At 42.4% G+C, this 13,415-nt stretch overlaps 1 pseudogene across 1 annotated transcript; it reads right to left on the reverse strand.

Moving 5' to 3' along the window:
* Positions 1–6,465: 6,465 nt before the first annotated feature.
* On the reverse strand, positions 6,466–7,967 carry LOC147465449 (uncharacterized; annotated as a pseudogene). Its single transcript, XR_015187999.1, has 4 exons — positions 7,761–7,967; positions 7,206–7,555; positions 6,644–6,735; positions 6,466–6,535 (listed from the first exon to the last, which is right to left on the reverse strand). The product of XR_015187999.1 is annotated as an uncharacterized LOC147465449 (transcript).
* Positions 7,968–13,415: the final 5,448 nt, after the last annotated feature.

Here is a 13,415-nt window from a genome sequence, read left to right on the forward strand (position 1 = left end):
TCATGTAGATTTCTTGGGTTAGGCCATGCTTTTATTACCTCTAACTTTGATGGATCCATTTGGATACCATCTTTAGAGATAATATGACCTAGGTATTGAATCTCTTGAAGGAAGAATTCGCTTTTCTTTTGGTTGAGAAAAAGCTTGTTCTCCCTCAATGCTTGAAAAATCACTTGGAGATGTTGCTTATGTTCCTCCAAAGACTTGGAGTAGATGATGATATCATCAAAGAACACTCCAGTGAATTTGCGGTGGTCTAAAAATTTTCTCCATCAAACGATTGAACGTAGCTGGTGCATTAGTCAAGCCAAAAGGCATGACTAGATATTCATAAAGACCAAACGTTGTGCGAAACGCGGTCTTTAAGATATCTTCATCCACTATCCTTATTTGATGATAGCTACTCTTAAGGTCAATCCTACTGAAGTAGGTAGAGCCTTGTAGCTTATCAAACAGATCTTCTACCCGAGGTATGGGAAATCTGTTTTTGATAGTGATATGGTTTAGTGCTCGATAGTCCACACACATACGGTATGTACCATCTTTCTTTTGTACTATAAGGACTGGAGAACAAAAGGGAGAGGAACTAGGCCTCACCATCCCTTTGTCTACCAACTCTTGTACTTGCCTCATGATCTCCTCTTGTTGAGCTTGTGAGACTCGATAAGGAGGCTTGTTAGGTGGTGAGCTTCCACGAAGGAGCTCAATGCGATGATCATCATCCCCTCGTTTTGGAGGTAAGTCCATAAGGATATCATCGATGAACACATCTTGGAATCCTTTTAGAAAATTAGACAAGTCTAACTCTTCTTGATTCCTACCATTTACATTTGATGAAACATTAGTATCTTTTAGAGACTCTTTGACAAAAATCATGTACGCAGAAACTGAGCTCTTCATTGACTTATCAAAAGAAAGAGGATTTACAAGTGGAATAGTGCGACCACACTCACTAGCATCTATATACATGTTCTTTCCCTTGCAGGTGAAGTAGATTTTCCTTTCAGGGAACTTCATGTTGGCAGCCATGGAATCAAACCATGGTGCCCCTAGGATAACATCCTCATGTTGGAGAGGAGAGATGAAGAAATCTTCTTTGTCGACATGGCTTTGGACATGAAGCCTCAACTTCCCAATCAAGGGAGTAACGGAGGCTTGTTGTCCCTTGAAAGCTGCATCAGCCACTACTATATCTCCCATCTCAAAAGCTTGAATGCCCAACTTGGTGGCCAACTCCATTGATATGAAGTTGAGAGTAGAGCCAGGGTCAAACAAGATGAAGGCATCATGCTCTCTTACCTTTCCCCAAGCATAAGAAAGTGATGATCCTTTGCAATGAGCATCCTCTTTTGGAGCTTCGATGGTGGAAGCCCTAGGAGTCTCATTGCGAGTATTCTTCTTGGGGCAAGAACGATAGCCATGTCCTTGCTCCCCACACTTAAAACACTTATGGTCCTTGCGAAAAGCTTCAAGCTCTTCAGGAGAGAGTTTGTTTTTACCTTTGTAAACTCGCTTCTCCTTGGACCGATTGTTGTTGTTGTTGGAATTGACTTGGGAAGTATTTTGAACATCGGTTTTCCCTTTTGCATCATTTTTGTCTTTGTTTTCCATGGGCTTGACATTACGTCTATCCCCTTGATGGAAATTGATGCGTGAAGCAACCATGTTGTGATGGATTACTTCGCTAATAGTACCAGGCCGTTGAGAGTTGATGTATTCGGCCATCTCTTCAGGTAATCCTGCACAAAATCGCTACCTTTGCTCGGCAAAGTCTATCTTTTGAAAGACAGTAGCCTTGAGATGTAAATCCCAAAACTTGTCTACATATTTGTGGATAGACTCATGGGAGAGGAGCTTCAAGCTGCGCCATTCGGTAAGCACTTTGTTCTTTGCATCGCTTGCAAGGAATTACTTCATGATGGAAACTCGTAGAGTTTTCCATGTCTTTGGGGCTTCACCATTGCCACGAAGGCTAGCCCACCATTGACGAGCTGATTTTTGGAAGTGCAAGCTACATGGCGCAGCTTGGAGGACTCTGTGAAACCCTCCTCTCCAAAGGCCGCATCAAATTGCTGGATGAAGGCCAACACTTTGTCGGTAGCACCGAAGGTGCCATCATAGGTGAGAAAAGAGATACTCTTTCCTCCCTCCTTGAACTTCTTTATCTTTTGTGACCTTCGCCATGCAGGAAATGATTTGCGATGTCCTCCCCTCTTGTATTCTCTAGGAGAATAACCATAACTTTCGTCAGAAGAGGAGGAAGGTGAAGAAGAAGGAGAAGAGGGTGACCTCTTCCTAACCCTTTTCTTCCTTTGTTTCCTCTCTTGCCTTTCAGAGTGATGAGGAGAAGGAGTGTGCGTTGATCTTTTCCTCTTGGGAGGAGTGGGCGATCATTTAGACCGCTGTCTTCGTGGATCCACATCTTCAGAGGAACTTAAACTTTCATTGCTTTCTTGCTCTTTGGATTCCTCCTCTCTAATGGGAGAGAGTCTTCTTTTGGGGGTCTCTTCAAGAGGCCTCCTAAGCTCTCTCTCCTCTTGGAGAGGAAGGGAAATTCCATAAGCACGAAGTTGTTGAGTAACTTTGGCTTGCAAAGCAGGGTTGCCCATAGCTTGCTGTAACCTAGTGACGAGATAATTCACAAACATGGGAGCATCATCATTAGCACCTTCATGTGCAAAATCAAAGCTATCAATGTTCATTCTACTCTCTTGATTATTGTCAGCCATGTTAACAAAATTTATGTATGTACTTAGTGTATGCTTTGGAAATTCAAAACCTTAGTTGCCACTCCTCTTAGCCTTTGAAAATCGGCTCTTAAGTATCTACACCCACGGCTCGAAGTGGTTAATTATAGAGAGTAGAGGAGTAGGTCTAACATAGCAGAGTTGCCAAGGGCTAGCTCCTTTCGGACTTCTTATGGCTCAATAATGGTAAAGCCGTAGGCAAGTCTAAAAAGACTCCATTATTAAGTCCAAAGCTCCCGAGGTGTGCACCATCCCCCACATAGTGGGCTCAACAAAACCGATAATAGATCCCAATTCCACTTACCTAATATAATTAACAACATCAAACATTTATAGGCTACTTAAGGACCTCTCTTCTTAAGCAAGGAAAGAGAAACCAAATGCTGTGATACCAATGTAATGGAATTACCCTTTTAACTTGAGTTGGAGCGGAAAGTAAATAACATATTGAGCATTTCCTTGAGTATTCTTTAGTGTGTAGATGTATAGTGAGAAAGAAAGTGCTTGGATAGACAAAGCAACACTTAACACATTACTTCATCAACATGGCATGATCAATACTTGTAAAAGAGAGTGAGAGTTTAGAGAAATGGACACCAATAGAGGACCGGATTAGTTGGAGCCGGTCCCCCCTCCAATAGGCATTTGTATTATAGATTCTTCCATGATGGAAGACTTGTTTACAATACAACTGTTTGTGTTCCTTGAGACCTTCTTGATGAGATGAAGATGGTAAGCTTCACTCACCAAGCATTAGCATAACTACAACAATAAACATGATTAGCATGAACTTGGAAAATGCCCAGCCTCAATCCCAAGACCTCAAACACCATGAAAGGTGAGGAGAGCTAGCAGGGAGTGAGGAAGAAGAGAGAAGTAGAAGTAGCTCTACTAGAAAGAAATAACCCATTGCACATAATCACTCATAGCTCTGGTAGCATAACTTAGCATAGAGTTAATGGAGATTAGAGAGATTGATAAGCAAGCATAAGCATTCTCTTGTGTGGATTTGCATCCATAGCCAAGAGCTTGTGGTAGTAGGTACTCAACTTCTCAGGCTTGGAGAAGGAGATGGAATCCTTGCTTCACAAGAGTGTGTGAAGGGAAGAATGAATGAGATGGAGATTGTGGGAGGCTCAAATAAGAGAGAGAGAGAGAGAGAGAGAGAGAGAGAGAGAGAGAGAGAGAGAGAGAGAGAGAGAGCTAGCTAGGTCGACCCCCTTTCCTAGGGTTCCTTTGAAGCTGATTGGGCCATGTAGCCCTCTAGCCAATGAGAGTTGGGCTCCCTTTGGGGCAAGGTGTGTAGCCTCTTGACAAGTGTCCTTCTTTCCCTTTGTGAGGCTAAGCTATCATCCCCCTTGCTTAAGCACAGCCCCTGCTTAAGCACAACCCCTATTTGCTTGAGTAGTGTGTCTCTACACTTGACAAGTGGCCCCTTTCCTTTCATAAGGGTATGGGTCCTTGGTGAGGTGGTCACTTACTATCTACCTCCCCCCTTTGTAGGGCTCGCCCCCTCTTTAGTAGCAAGTACTTTGAACTTGGTAAGCAGGCAGCCCCCCTGCTTAAGCACAGCCCTAGCTTAAGCAAGCTGCCCCCTTGCCTGCTTGGACTTTAGTGACTAAAGAGTAAAATTTTAAAGACTATGTCTTAAAGCTTTTAACACTTACCTTTGGAGGCTTTAATGAAGACAACCCTAAGGTCTTTTGCTCCATTGGTTAACCTTTCTCTTTGATAGACCTTTTCTCATTTGGGCCACTTTACCATTGGCCCCGTGCTTAAATAGATCTATAAGCACATCTATATCTTAACCCTTGTTCCCGTTTATTCTCCCACATTAAATGATCAGTTTAATATGAGAAATCATTTGGGTTGGTCAGATGTTAGATTTTATGACATTACTTACAAAAATGGCACCATGTATGGTCAAAAGTCAAGCTCTACTGCATTCGTTTTGGCTTGAATCCATCATGTGTGCCACTTATGTACTTAGCAGGTGTCCTACAAAAGCTTTGTAGTCTATGACTGCATATGAAGTATGGCATGATAGAAAGCCTTCTATTGAGCACATGAGGAGAGAACGGGAGAGGTACATAATGGAGGGAGTGAGTGCGATCGGGTGTTGGTATGGAGAGAGAGAGAGAGAGAGAGAGAGAGAGAGAGAGAGAGAGAGAGAGAGAGAGAGAGAGAGAGAGAGAGAGAGAGAGAGAGAGATGTGGAGGCAAGGAGAGGAAGAGGGAGCACGAGAGTGGAGGACAGAGGATAGGGAGGATAAGAGCTAATAGATGGAGGTGGTGGGGAAGAAGAGGGTGAAAAAGGAGACAAAGAGGAGGAGAGGGTGAAGGACAAAAGTGGGTGGCTTTGGTGGCCAAGGAGGATGGCAATAGTGATGCATCGACCTCCTCCCCCTCCCCAAAAAAAAAGCTCGCTCCGACAGGCGCACATAGAAAATTATGGCAAAAAACCCATGCTACTAAACTCACATGGTATATTAGCATGATATATTGTGGATCCGAGCTATTGCTTGATATGTGGCCACTAGTGTGGTAGCCAGCTTCACTTACAACAACTCTTCCTATTAGGCCAACCTTGGCTAACAAATATCCTCCACCCCAGTCTAACCAAAGACCTTAGGTCTCAAGTCTCGAGTAAATTATTTGAGATAGGTAGTGGCCAGCAAGTGGAAAAAGTGATAAAATCACAAGGGCCTACCCTTAAGAAAAGAACGAGAAGGTTAATACCATCATTTCAATCTTCAACAAGATAAATCAAGAGAATTTCACATAGATGGTCATCCACAATAAACTAAATATGTACCTCCAACGACCAATGGGATGTTATTGGTTAACTACTTTGAAAGATACAAGGGTGAGCATAGAAAATATTTGGAGACAAGGTCCTTGTATTGATAGTGGGGAGTTACCCGTGAATGCAAGCTAAGAATTTAATCTTTTTACTCTCTCTCTCTCTCTCTCTCTCTATATATATATATATATATATATATATCTGTGCTTCTGTCCGTCTTGCACTACCTCTCTCTCCAAAGGATATAGAGTGAAGTCAAAGAGAGAGAGAGCAGAATGTTGAGTCAATAAGTGTAGAGAGCTATGTCTTCTTGTGATCTGTACTCTCAATCGCACTCTATATATGCAGAGGCAGTGGCCTTTCTTGTGCATGAAATTTGTGTGTGTGTGTGTGTGTGTGTGTGTGTAAGTGCATGTCAGCATGTTTTGCTGAGTGTGCCTTCTCAGCACCTGTTAGTCTTGCCCTATTGTGCCTTTGGCCAACTGTAGCTGTATTGAGGTGGGGAGGAGCAGTGGGAAATCACAGGTAGTTGAGGGCATTGATGGGCGAACTACCTACAAATTCTAGAAGTTTTTGGGTAAGGGCAATGTGGAAACTGTTATTGAAAAACCGAGGTCCAAGCAAGCAAGAATTCTACAATGCACATGAACACATTGCACAACTGAGTTTGAGACCTTCAATAAGAGCTACCCCCATCAATAGCTATACAAGCCACTATGATAGTGCTGATCTTATATACTCAAAATTGAGGCACAAGATCCAGTAAGTGTTCGAGAGGTACCACAATGCTTTGACGAGAAAAATCGGACAAATTGCAAGTGGATGAGAGAGAGAGAGAGAGAGAGAGAGAGAGAGAGAGAGAGAGAGAGAGAGATGCTTTAATACAAGCATGAATCAACACAGAAGTTTTTTGCTCTTATTGGCCACGATGATATAAGACAAAGTTTAGGTGCAGACAGAAGACCTTTCTGATGCTCCAAGATTGGCTGCAGATATGACAATTATGTCTCTTAATTAGTGATGAATCTTTCTGAAGCCAAAGACATTTTGGCAGCTAAAAACGACACAATTTTACGTTCTTTTGTAAAGCCTACCTATTGTCCTTCATTACACTTTGCATGCATGTTGTACTCGAGACGAGTGTGGCCAAAATCTACAAAGCATCGCCTCCAAGTGGTCCGGGCCCCTGCATTTAGAAATTATTGGGGCTAATGTTGATGCCGAAGGCATTGCATAAATTCACAAAGTTGGGCAGACTGCAACCTCGGGGGGTGCACTATGTAATCATGTTAATGTATAATGTGAGTTCGAAAGGAGTGGTTTTAAATTGCAAAAAATTTAGGCAATTTAACAAAGATACATTAAAATAAGGGGTTTTTAATGTCCAATTTTGGAAAAAAAATCATAAAATAAGGGGTCATTTTATTCATTCATACATATTAAAAGAGGGGTTTTTAATACCCCACGAACGCACGTTATATAGGGGGTATTGAACGGTGAACCCCCCGAGACTGCAAACAACCCCAGCACCACCAGTGGGGGAGATGGTTTTAAAGTGAGTGGCCCGCAATGAGGAGGAAAAGGGAGGGGTTATCTGTTGATAGGAGAGGAGAGGGTAGTCCTTGGATGCACCAAGAAATTTGTGATGCCGATAACCATGCTCTATGGACAGCATGCGCCCATGTGGAAGCTCTAACTACAAAGGCATCACAGTGAAGGACCCAATCATCCACACCATTGATGATGGTGTCTAGGTGATGGAGCGGGCCTTAACCACATCGCTGTCATAGTCGCTCATGGCCACATGGTGATCGACGTCGCTAGAAAAGATCAGCCTCAGCCAATATACCATTCTCGATGTGTACTCTGAGAGGGTTCCCTTCTTGCTACCAATTCAGCTCATGCATGATTTCAGAGTGAAGATCTCGTAAGCCATGCCATTCCATGATACCACTCCAGCCCTACCCATCTGTGTCCCTTTTGCACGTGGGAGAGCTATGCTTTCACTGTGCACCATATTGAAGGAAATGTAAAAAAAACAAAACAAAACAAAAAGTTTGTACCTAGTATCTAATGAGTTGTTTTAATGAAGGTTTGAAATGTATCTTTGGTTTCAAAGTATATTACACGATATGAACAAGATAATTTCTACCTTATTTGTTGTTTATGTAGAGTTCTAACATGTTTGAATTGCATGATTGATAAAATTACCTTTCTGGAGTCGAAGCATGTAATGTAAGAGGCAAGGTAGCAAGATTCTTATCTGCTAAGAAGAATTGCAAGTACAATTGGACACAAAACAAAAAAATTCCTATACGGAAAAAAAGAAGTGGGTCATCAAGCCATTTTATTGAACCAAAACCACCTTGTTGCTAGGTCATAGTTGCCATATTGAGCGTGTGTGTATGTGCACACATGTGTGCGCTTAACGCCTCCCATGTGGCATGAGCACTTGGGTGCTCTAATCAACTAAATTTTTAGCTTGTAATATATAAAAAGATTTACCCTTTGTCTTTGCTTGCTAAATGTGGGTGCCTTACCAAATGCACCCTTCCTCTGCTCCGTGTAGTGCATCCTACACAACATGAAAATTCGTAAGCAAGGAGAATTATGCTTTTCTTGTGTTTGGCATGGGATCTTCCAAAGGATGATTCAAATCCTCTAGGATGGAATCAAGCAAGAGCCTTTGCTATTGCTCTCCCATCTTTACACTCTACTTTGGCTAAAGTAAAGTGTGTCATTGCAGCCCAAACAATGGCTAGAGATGAACAAGAGGCAAAGGGGTTCCACCCACTACATGCATTCTCATATAGACGTGGGTGTGCAGATTTGGCACACCAACAATATAGGCATTGACTAATAAAGACAAGATTAGAACCCAATGCTTCTGATTTCTGTGCACCTATAGTCTGAGGTGTGCAGTGTCGCGGATAATGGGTTTGCAAGGTGAGCCGGGTCAACACCGAGGTGCTTACTATGGGAAAAATAAGAAACCAGATACACTACACTAAGAAAAAGCTTGAATGACCCTTAGATCACTTAAAATTAACACCTTAAAAGCCACAAGCTGCTAATGGTTAACCAAAGTGGGACTTGATTACAATTGGCTGTTAACGGTGTTGTTAGAGCAATTATCCAGCTTGTGAGAGCTTAATCCTCCAAAAAGACTGCTTGAATGAGCAAAAAAAACAACCCTGATTACACCATGAAAGCTTGTTCTCCTTGGTATGCCAGCTAATAGAGCTTGAAACTGGTGCTCGTTCCCCTAACTTGAGAGGAAGAATGCATGAGATCCCATGTTGCCCATAGCCTACATCCGTGTCATTGTAGTAGAGAGTGAGAACAGTCTTGAGTCTAAGCTTTTTCTCCTTAACTTGCTTCTTTACGTCAATAAAAAGAGAGAGTGGTGCTTCCTTCAGGAGAGAGAGAGAGAGAGAGAGAGAGAGAGAGAGAGAGAGAGAGAGAGAGAGAGAGAGAGAGAGAGAGAGAGAGAGAGAGAGAGAGAGAGAGAGAGAGAATCCGACCCTGTTCTATGGCTTGCTTCCCAAACATCAAGAAAGAATATCCAAGCTTGAAGCCAAGCTCTCCCACATTCAGCTGCTGAGAGAGACAACAGGAGATCCTTCCTCTTGCCCATGCCTTCCTTGAAGCCCCCATTAGTGCCAAGAGAGATCCTTCTTACCTTAAGGTGAGGGCTAATTCCTTCTTGAGAGAGAGAGAGAGAGAGAGAGAGAGAGAGAGAGAGAGAGAGTGAGATCATGAGTCCAAGCTTCCTTCTTAGCTTGGTCGAGGTAGAAAGCTTGTTGCGAGCATCCTCTCCTAGTTCCCTTGTATCATTGCCTTTCTCCTCCCTTCTCTACATTGAATTATCACACGCTATCTTCTGCTCAAATGTCCCCTTACATTATTCTTTGAACCCCCCCCCCCTTCTTTCGTTGTCACTGCGCGCCATGAGTAGAGGTGGGAGGCCCCACTAATGACGTGGTAGGCCGAAGGTAGAGATGCTCAAAATTGGATGCTTCTAATGCCAAATAGGATCACCATGGCAAGCTGAACAAGTTTACCTTCATGGCCGTTATCATCTTAGGACCGTAGCTCTCTATGCAATCTTCCCTTCGGACCCATACTCCTCTTCTCATCATCTGCGCCATTTTCTTTTCCACTTCCCCCCTCCCTTCACACTTAAGCCCTAATTTTCTAAGTGGGCGGCCATCCCATGGGCGTCCAATGTTCTTGTTGGGCAGGTGGCCCTCGCACCACATTGGCCATATGTATCGACCAAGGCATTGCCTTGAAAAACTGAGACAAAATCTCATCCAGAACTTAACAAGCTTTTATAAGGGCTTCACATTTGGTACATATATATATGCGAGGAATTCCAAGAGACTACATCCCGGATCCAAAGCTCCCTAGCACTTAGTGTTCTCTCTGAAGTGCATCAAAATCTGCATAAATATCAACTTGGCATTACATCCACCATAGCGTTGCTACCAAGCTCCATTATTTCAACCAAGCACTACCAATCACCACATTAGGCATATATCTCAACCGCGGTAGTATCGAGTGTAGGTCTACCAACATGCCCCGCTATCAATGTACTACAAGAGATGGCATCCCCCCGAGCAAGATCTTTGCCAGCACTTATTGCCCTCTAAAGTACACCATCTTTGGCATAAATACTCAGCATATGACATACATATCAACCATGCTATCCCAATAACAATTGCCAACAATCTGTGTGAAAGATAATAATACCCAGGAAGCAGTATCTTCTTTGAGTTTCCCCCTTTAATTGCACAACATCACGACATCCACCCCCGCTATGAACCTACACATCCTCCAAGATATAACTGCCTCCTCTGTAGGCATAGTGGGTTTCTTTCCATCTCAATTCAGTTAGCATAAAATCTGCAATTGAACTATGCGTAGTGCGATCAACCCATAAAGTAAAAGGTATCAGCTTAGGTCAATCGCCAATATGTCCTCGACATGCCTTTGCTAAAGCCCTAACAATAGGCGGATGCCCTCTTTCAATTTTCCCATTCCCTTCTGTTTTATATGTTGTAGTAAGAGCCAATTTGATGCCTAAACTACCAAAAACTCACAAGCTTCATCTACATCCAACTCTTTTCTATCAAGAGTGATTTTACCAACACAACCATACCTGGAAATTAAATCTTCTAGTAGAAAATTTCACATAGAACTTGTATCTTTTGTACGCAAAGCTCTCCCTTCAACCTAGTTAGTGGGATCTTCTCTAGCAAGAACAATATACCTCATTTGCCAAACCCCCATTGGCATCGTAATCAAATCTACTACCCACTTGTAATGCATAGCTAGTGGATAAGTAGGATGTAATCCTTCTTGATGCCGTACATTAGAATATTACAAGTCTCCACAAACGGAGCAACATCTTTGTTTATTCCTTTCCACCAGTAGTGGTCCTTAGTTCTACCAAAAGTTTCCCATACCCCTCTGTGTCTAGCCCATAAGCTTTTGTGAAACACTTCAATCACCTACTATTGATTTTCTTTATCACAAACAACCCATTGTGGTACCCCTCTTGAACTCTTTCGTTAATTCCATAAATGACCATCTCTCAAAAAGTAGCCATAACCTTTTTCTTGATCCTCTTGTACTCTTGATTACTCCCTCCCTCTTGCCTGCTGGTAAAAGTGATGAGGTAGCGGCCATTCTCCATCGTACATCTCTTCAGAAAAGACTTCAAAAACGCAAACATGAGTACCACAACTTGCATGTAAATGAGAAGAGGTGTAGAACTTTAATCCCACATCATCACTGGTGGTAAGCATCTCCTCTTCATCAGATTCATACCTTGCCCCTTGACAACATATCTGTAACAAGGTTATCTCTACTTGCAATATGACAAACCTCATGATTAAGAGACGTAATAAAGGTTATCTATTGCAACATTGCAAATGTCAAGAGTAGAGAAATTTGCAATCATCCCTATCAATGGTAAACAATCAGTTTCTACCACAATTCAGGCACCTATGAAATATTCTTTGTCAAACCTTAGGTGAAAGGATGAGAGTAATGCGTGTACTAGTCTCCACCCAACCATGCTTTCTTATAGCCTCCCCCTAGCGTACACATTGTCCGGCTGTGCCGGTGGCCTTGCCCGTAGGACCCGTGTCCTTATATTACCCCCCCCCCCTTTGGAGAATCATTTTCGTCCTTGAAAATGAACGTAGGAAAACGTTTCTTAAGTGTGGAGACATTCTCCCATGTAGGAACTTCTTCAGGTCTATCTAACCATTTTATCAACACCTGTCGTTCGACAGATGTCTGGTGCGAAGCTCATGAGAATCCAAAATCTTTTCGGGTTCAATGAGGGATGCTTGGCGGTTTGATAAGTCAATGACATTATCATTTTTTCCTAGCTGTTTTCGTAAATGCCTACTATGAAAAACATGATGAACTCGTGAGTACTTGGGAAGAGCTAACTTATAGGCCACTTGATCTATATGTTTGAGAATGGTAAACTGTCCACAATAGCGTGGTGAAAGTTTAACAAATTTTCCCGTCTTCAGACTTTCTGAATGCTCCGGAACTTTGACCTTGTCTCCTTCTTCGAAAGTAGCAAGATGACGATGCTCACATGCGTACTTCTTATATTGATCTTGAGCTTGCTTAACATTCTATCGAGCAACTCAAAGCATATCTTGAAAAAAACATCAACTTGTACCTTGTAAAGCTTGAAGTATTTGTGTTTTTTATGCTCGATGACTTTTATGTTGCATGCGAACCTCGCCTTGTGGAAATTGCAGCGCTTCATGTTTCGTTCTTCGTAAGAACACCTTTGTTGATTCTTCACAAAAACTCGTTGTTTTTGTGAAAGCTTTTATTCACTTGTGAAGCTTCCTCCTTTTGAAAATATCAGAAGAGCATTGAGCCCATCATACCCAAAGCGGCCTTCTGAGAGAGATAATGGATGAATATAGCGATTCCGTTACACGCATACAACATGCAGCCTTGCTTACCCTACAGGATTCCACCAAAGATATTTTGGTGCATCTGTTTCGGGATGGTATTTCTTGTATGGTGCATGCTAAGCATGTAACATTGAAAAATACAGGTTTAGCTCTATCAATCAATTTGTGAAACGAAGTATGTCTTCATAAGAAATAGTTTATCCCATGTACTCTCTCTTGATGAGATTTGTAATCTTCTCATATAATATCAAATGTCGAATTTCTACCATTTTGTGCAATTGCTGAACTTGAATTTGTACATTGATCTTTTTAAGTATTTGGACTGCTCAAGATGTTAAATTTAAACTCCTGCAAAGAAACTATGCCCGACTTCCATCTTTGGCTTTTCTGTGTTGTTGACGGTGGTGGAGGAGCCACCTACCTAGCCCATTGAGGAGGATGTTTTTTGTACTTTTTCCTCCTCTCCTCCTGAGCCTGTTGTCCTTCAATATTCACCTTGTCCTTTTTTCTCTTTACACATTGCTTGGCTTTTTGAGGTATTTTTGAAGGCCTAGAGCTTCGAGCCTTTTCTTGTTGGGTGGCTTGAGCTCTATCATCTGCCACCTTCTTCTCTACCTCTGCTCGTGCTTGTAAGTTTGCCAAATGAGCTCTCTTGGCCTTTGTTATCTGCCATTCCTCTTGCTCTCTCTCTCTCTCTCTTCTTTGTTCTTCTTGTAGTATTTTTGCTTCCTTCTCAGCTGCCTCTTTCTTTTCCATCTCCTTCATTATTTTCCTCCTCTTGGCCTCTCGTGCTTTAGAAACTGGGTCACCTAGTATTACCTTGATTACTCTTTGTTTGACTCGCGGTTCAAATCTTTGCGGTGTGGCTTCCGTGGTGGCCTAAGCACCAAGTGTTGTGACAGCAAGTGAG

Source organism: Adiantum capillus-veneris, chromosome 1 (genome assembly GCF_014529385.1).
Source record: "Adiantum capillus-veneris isolate H3 chromosome 1, ASM1452938v2, whole genome shotgun sequence".
NCBI lineage: Eukaryota > Viridiplantae > Streptophyta > Polypodiopsida > Polypodiales > Pteridaceae > Adiantum > Adiantum capillus-veneris.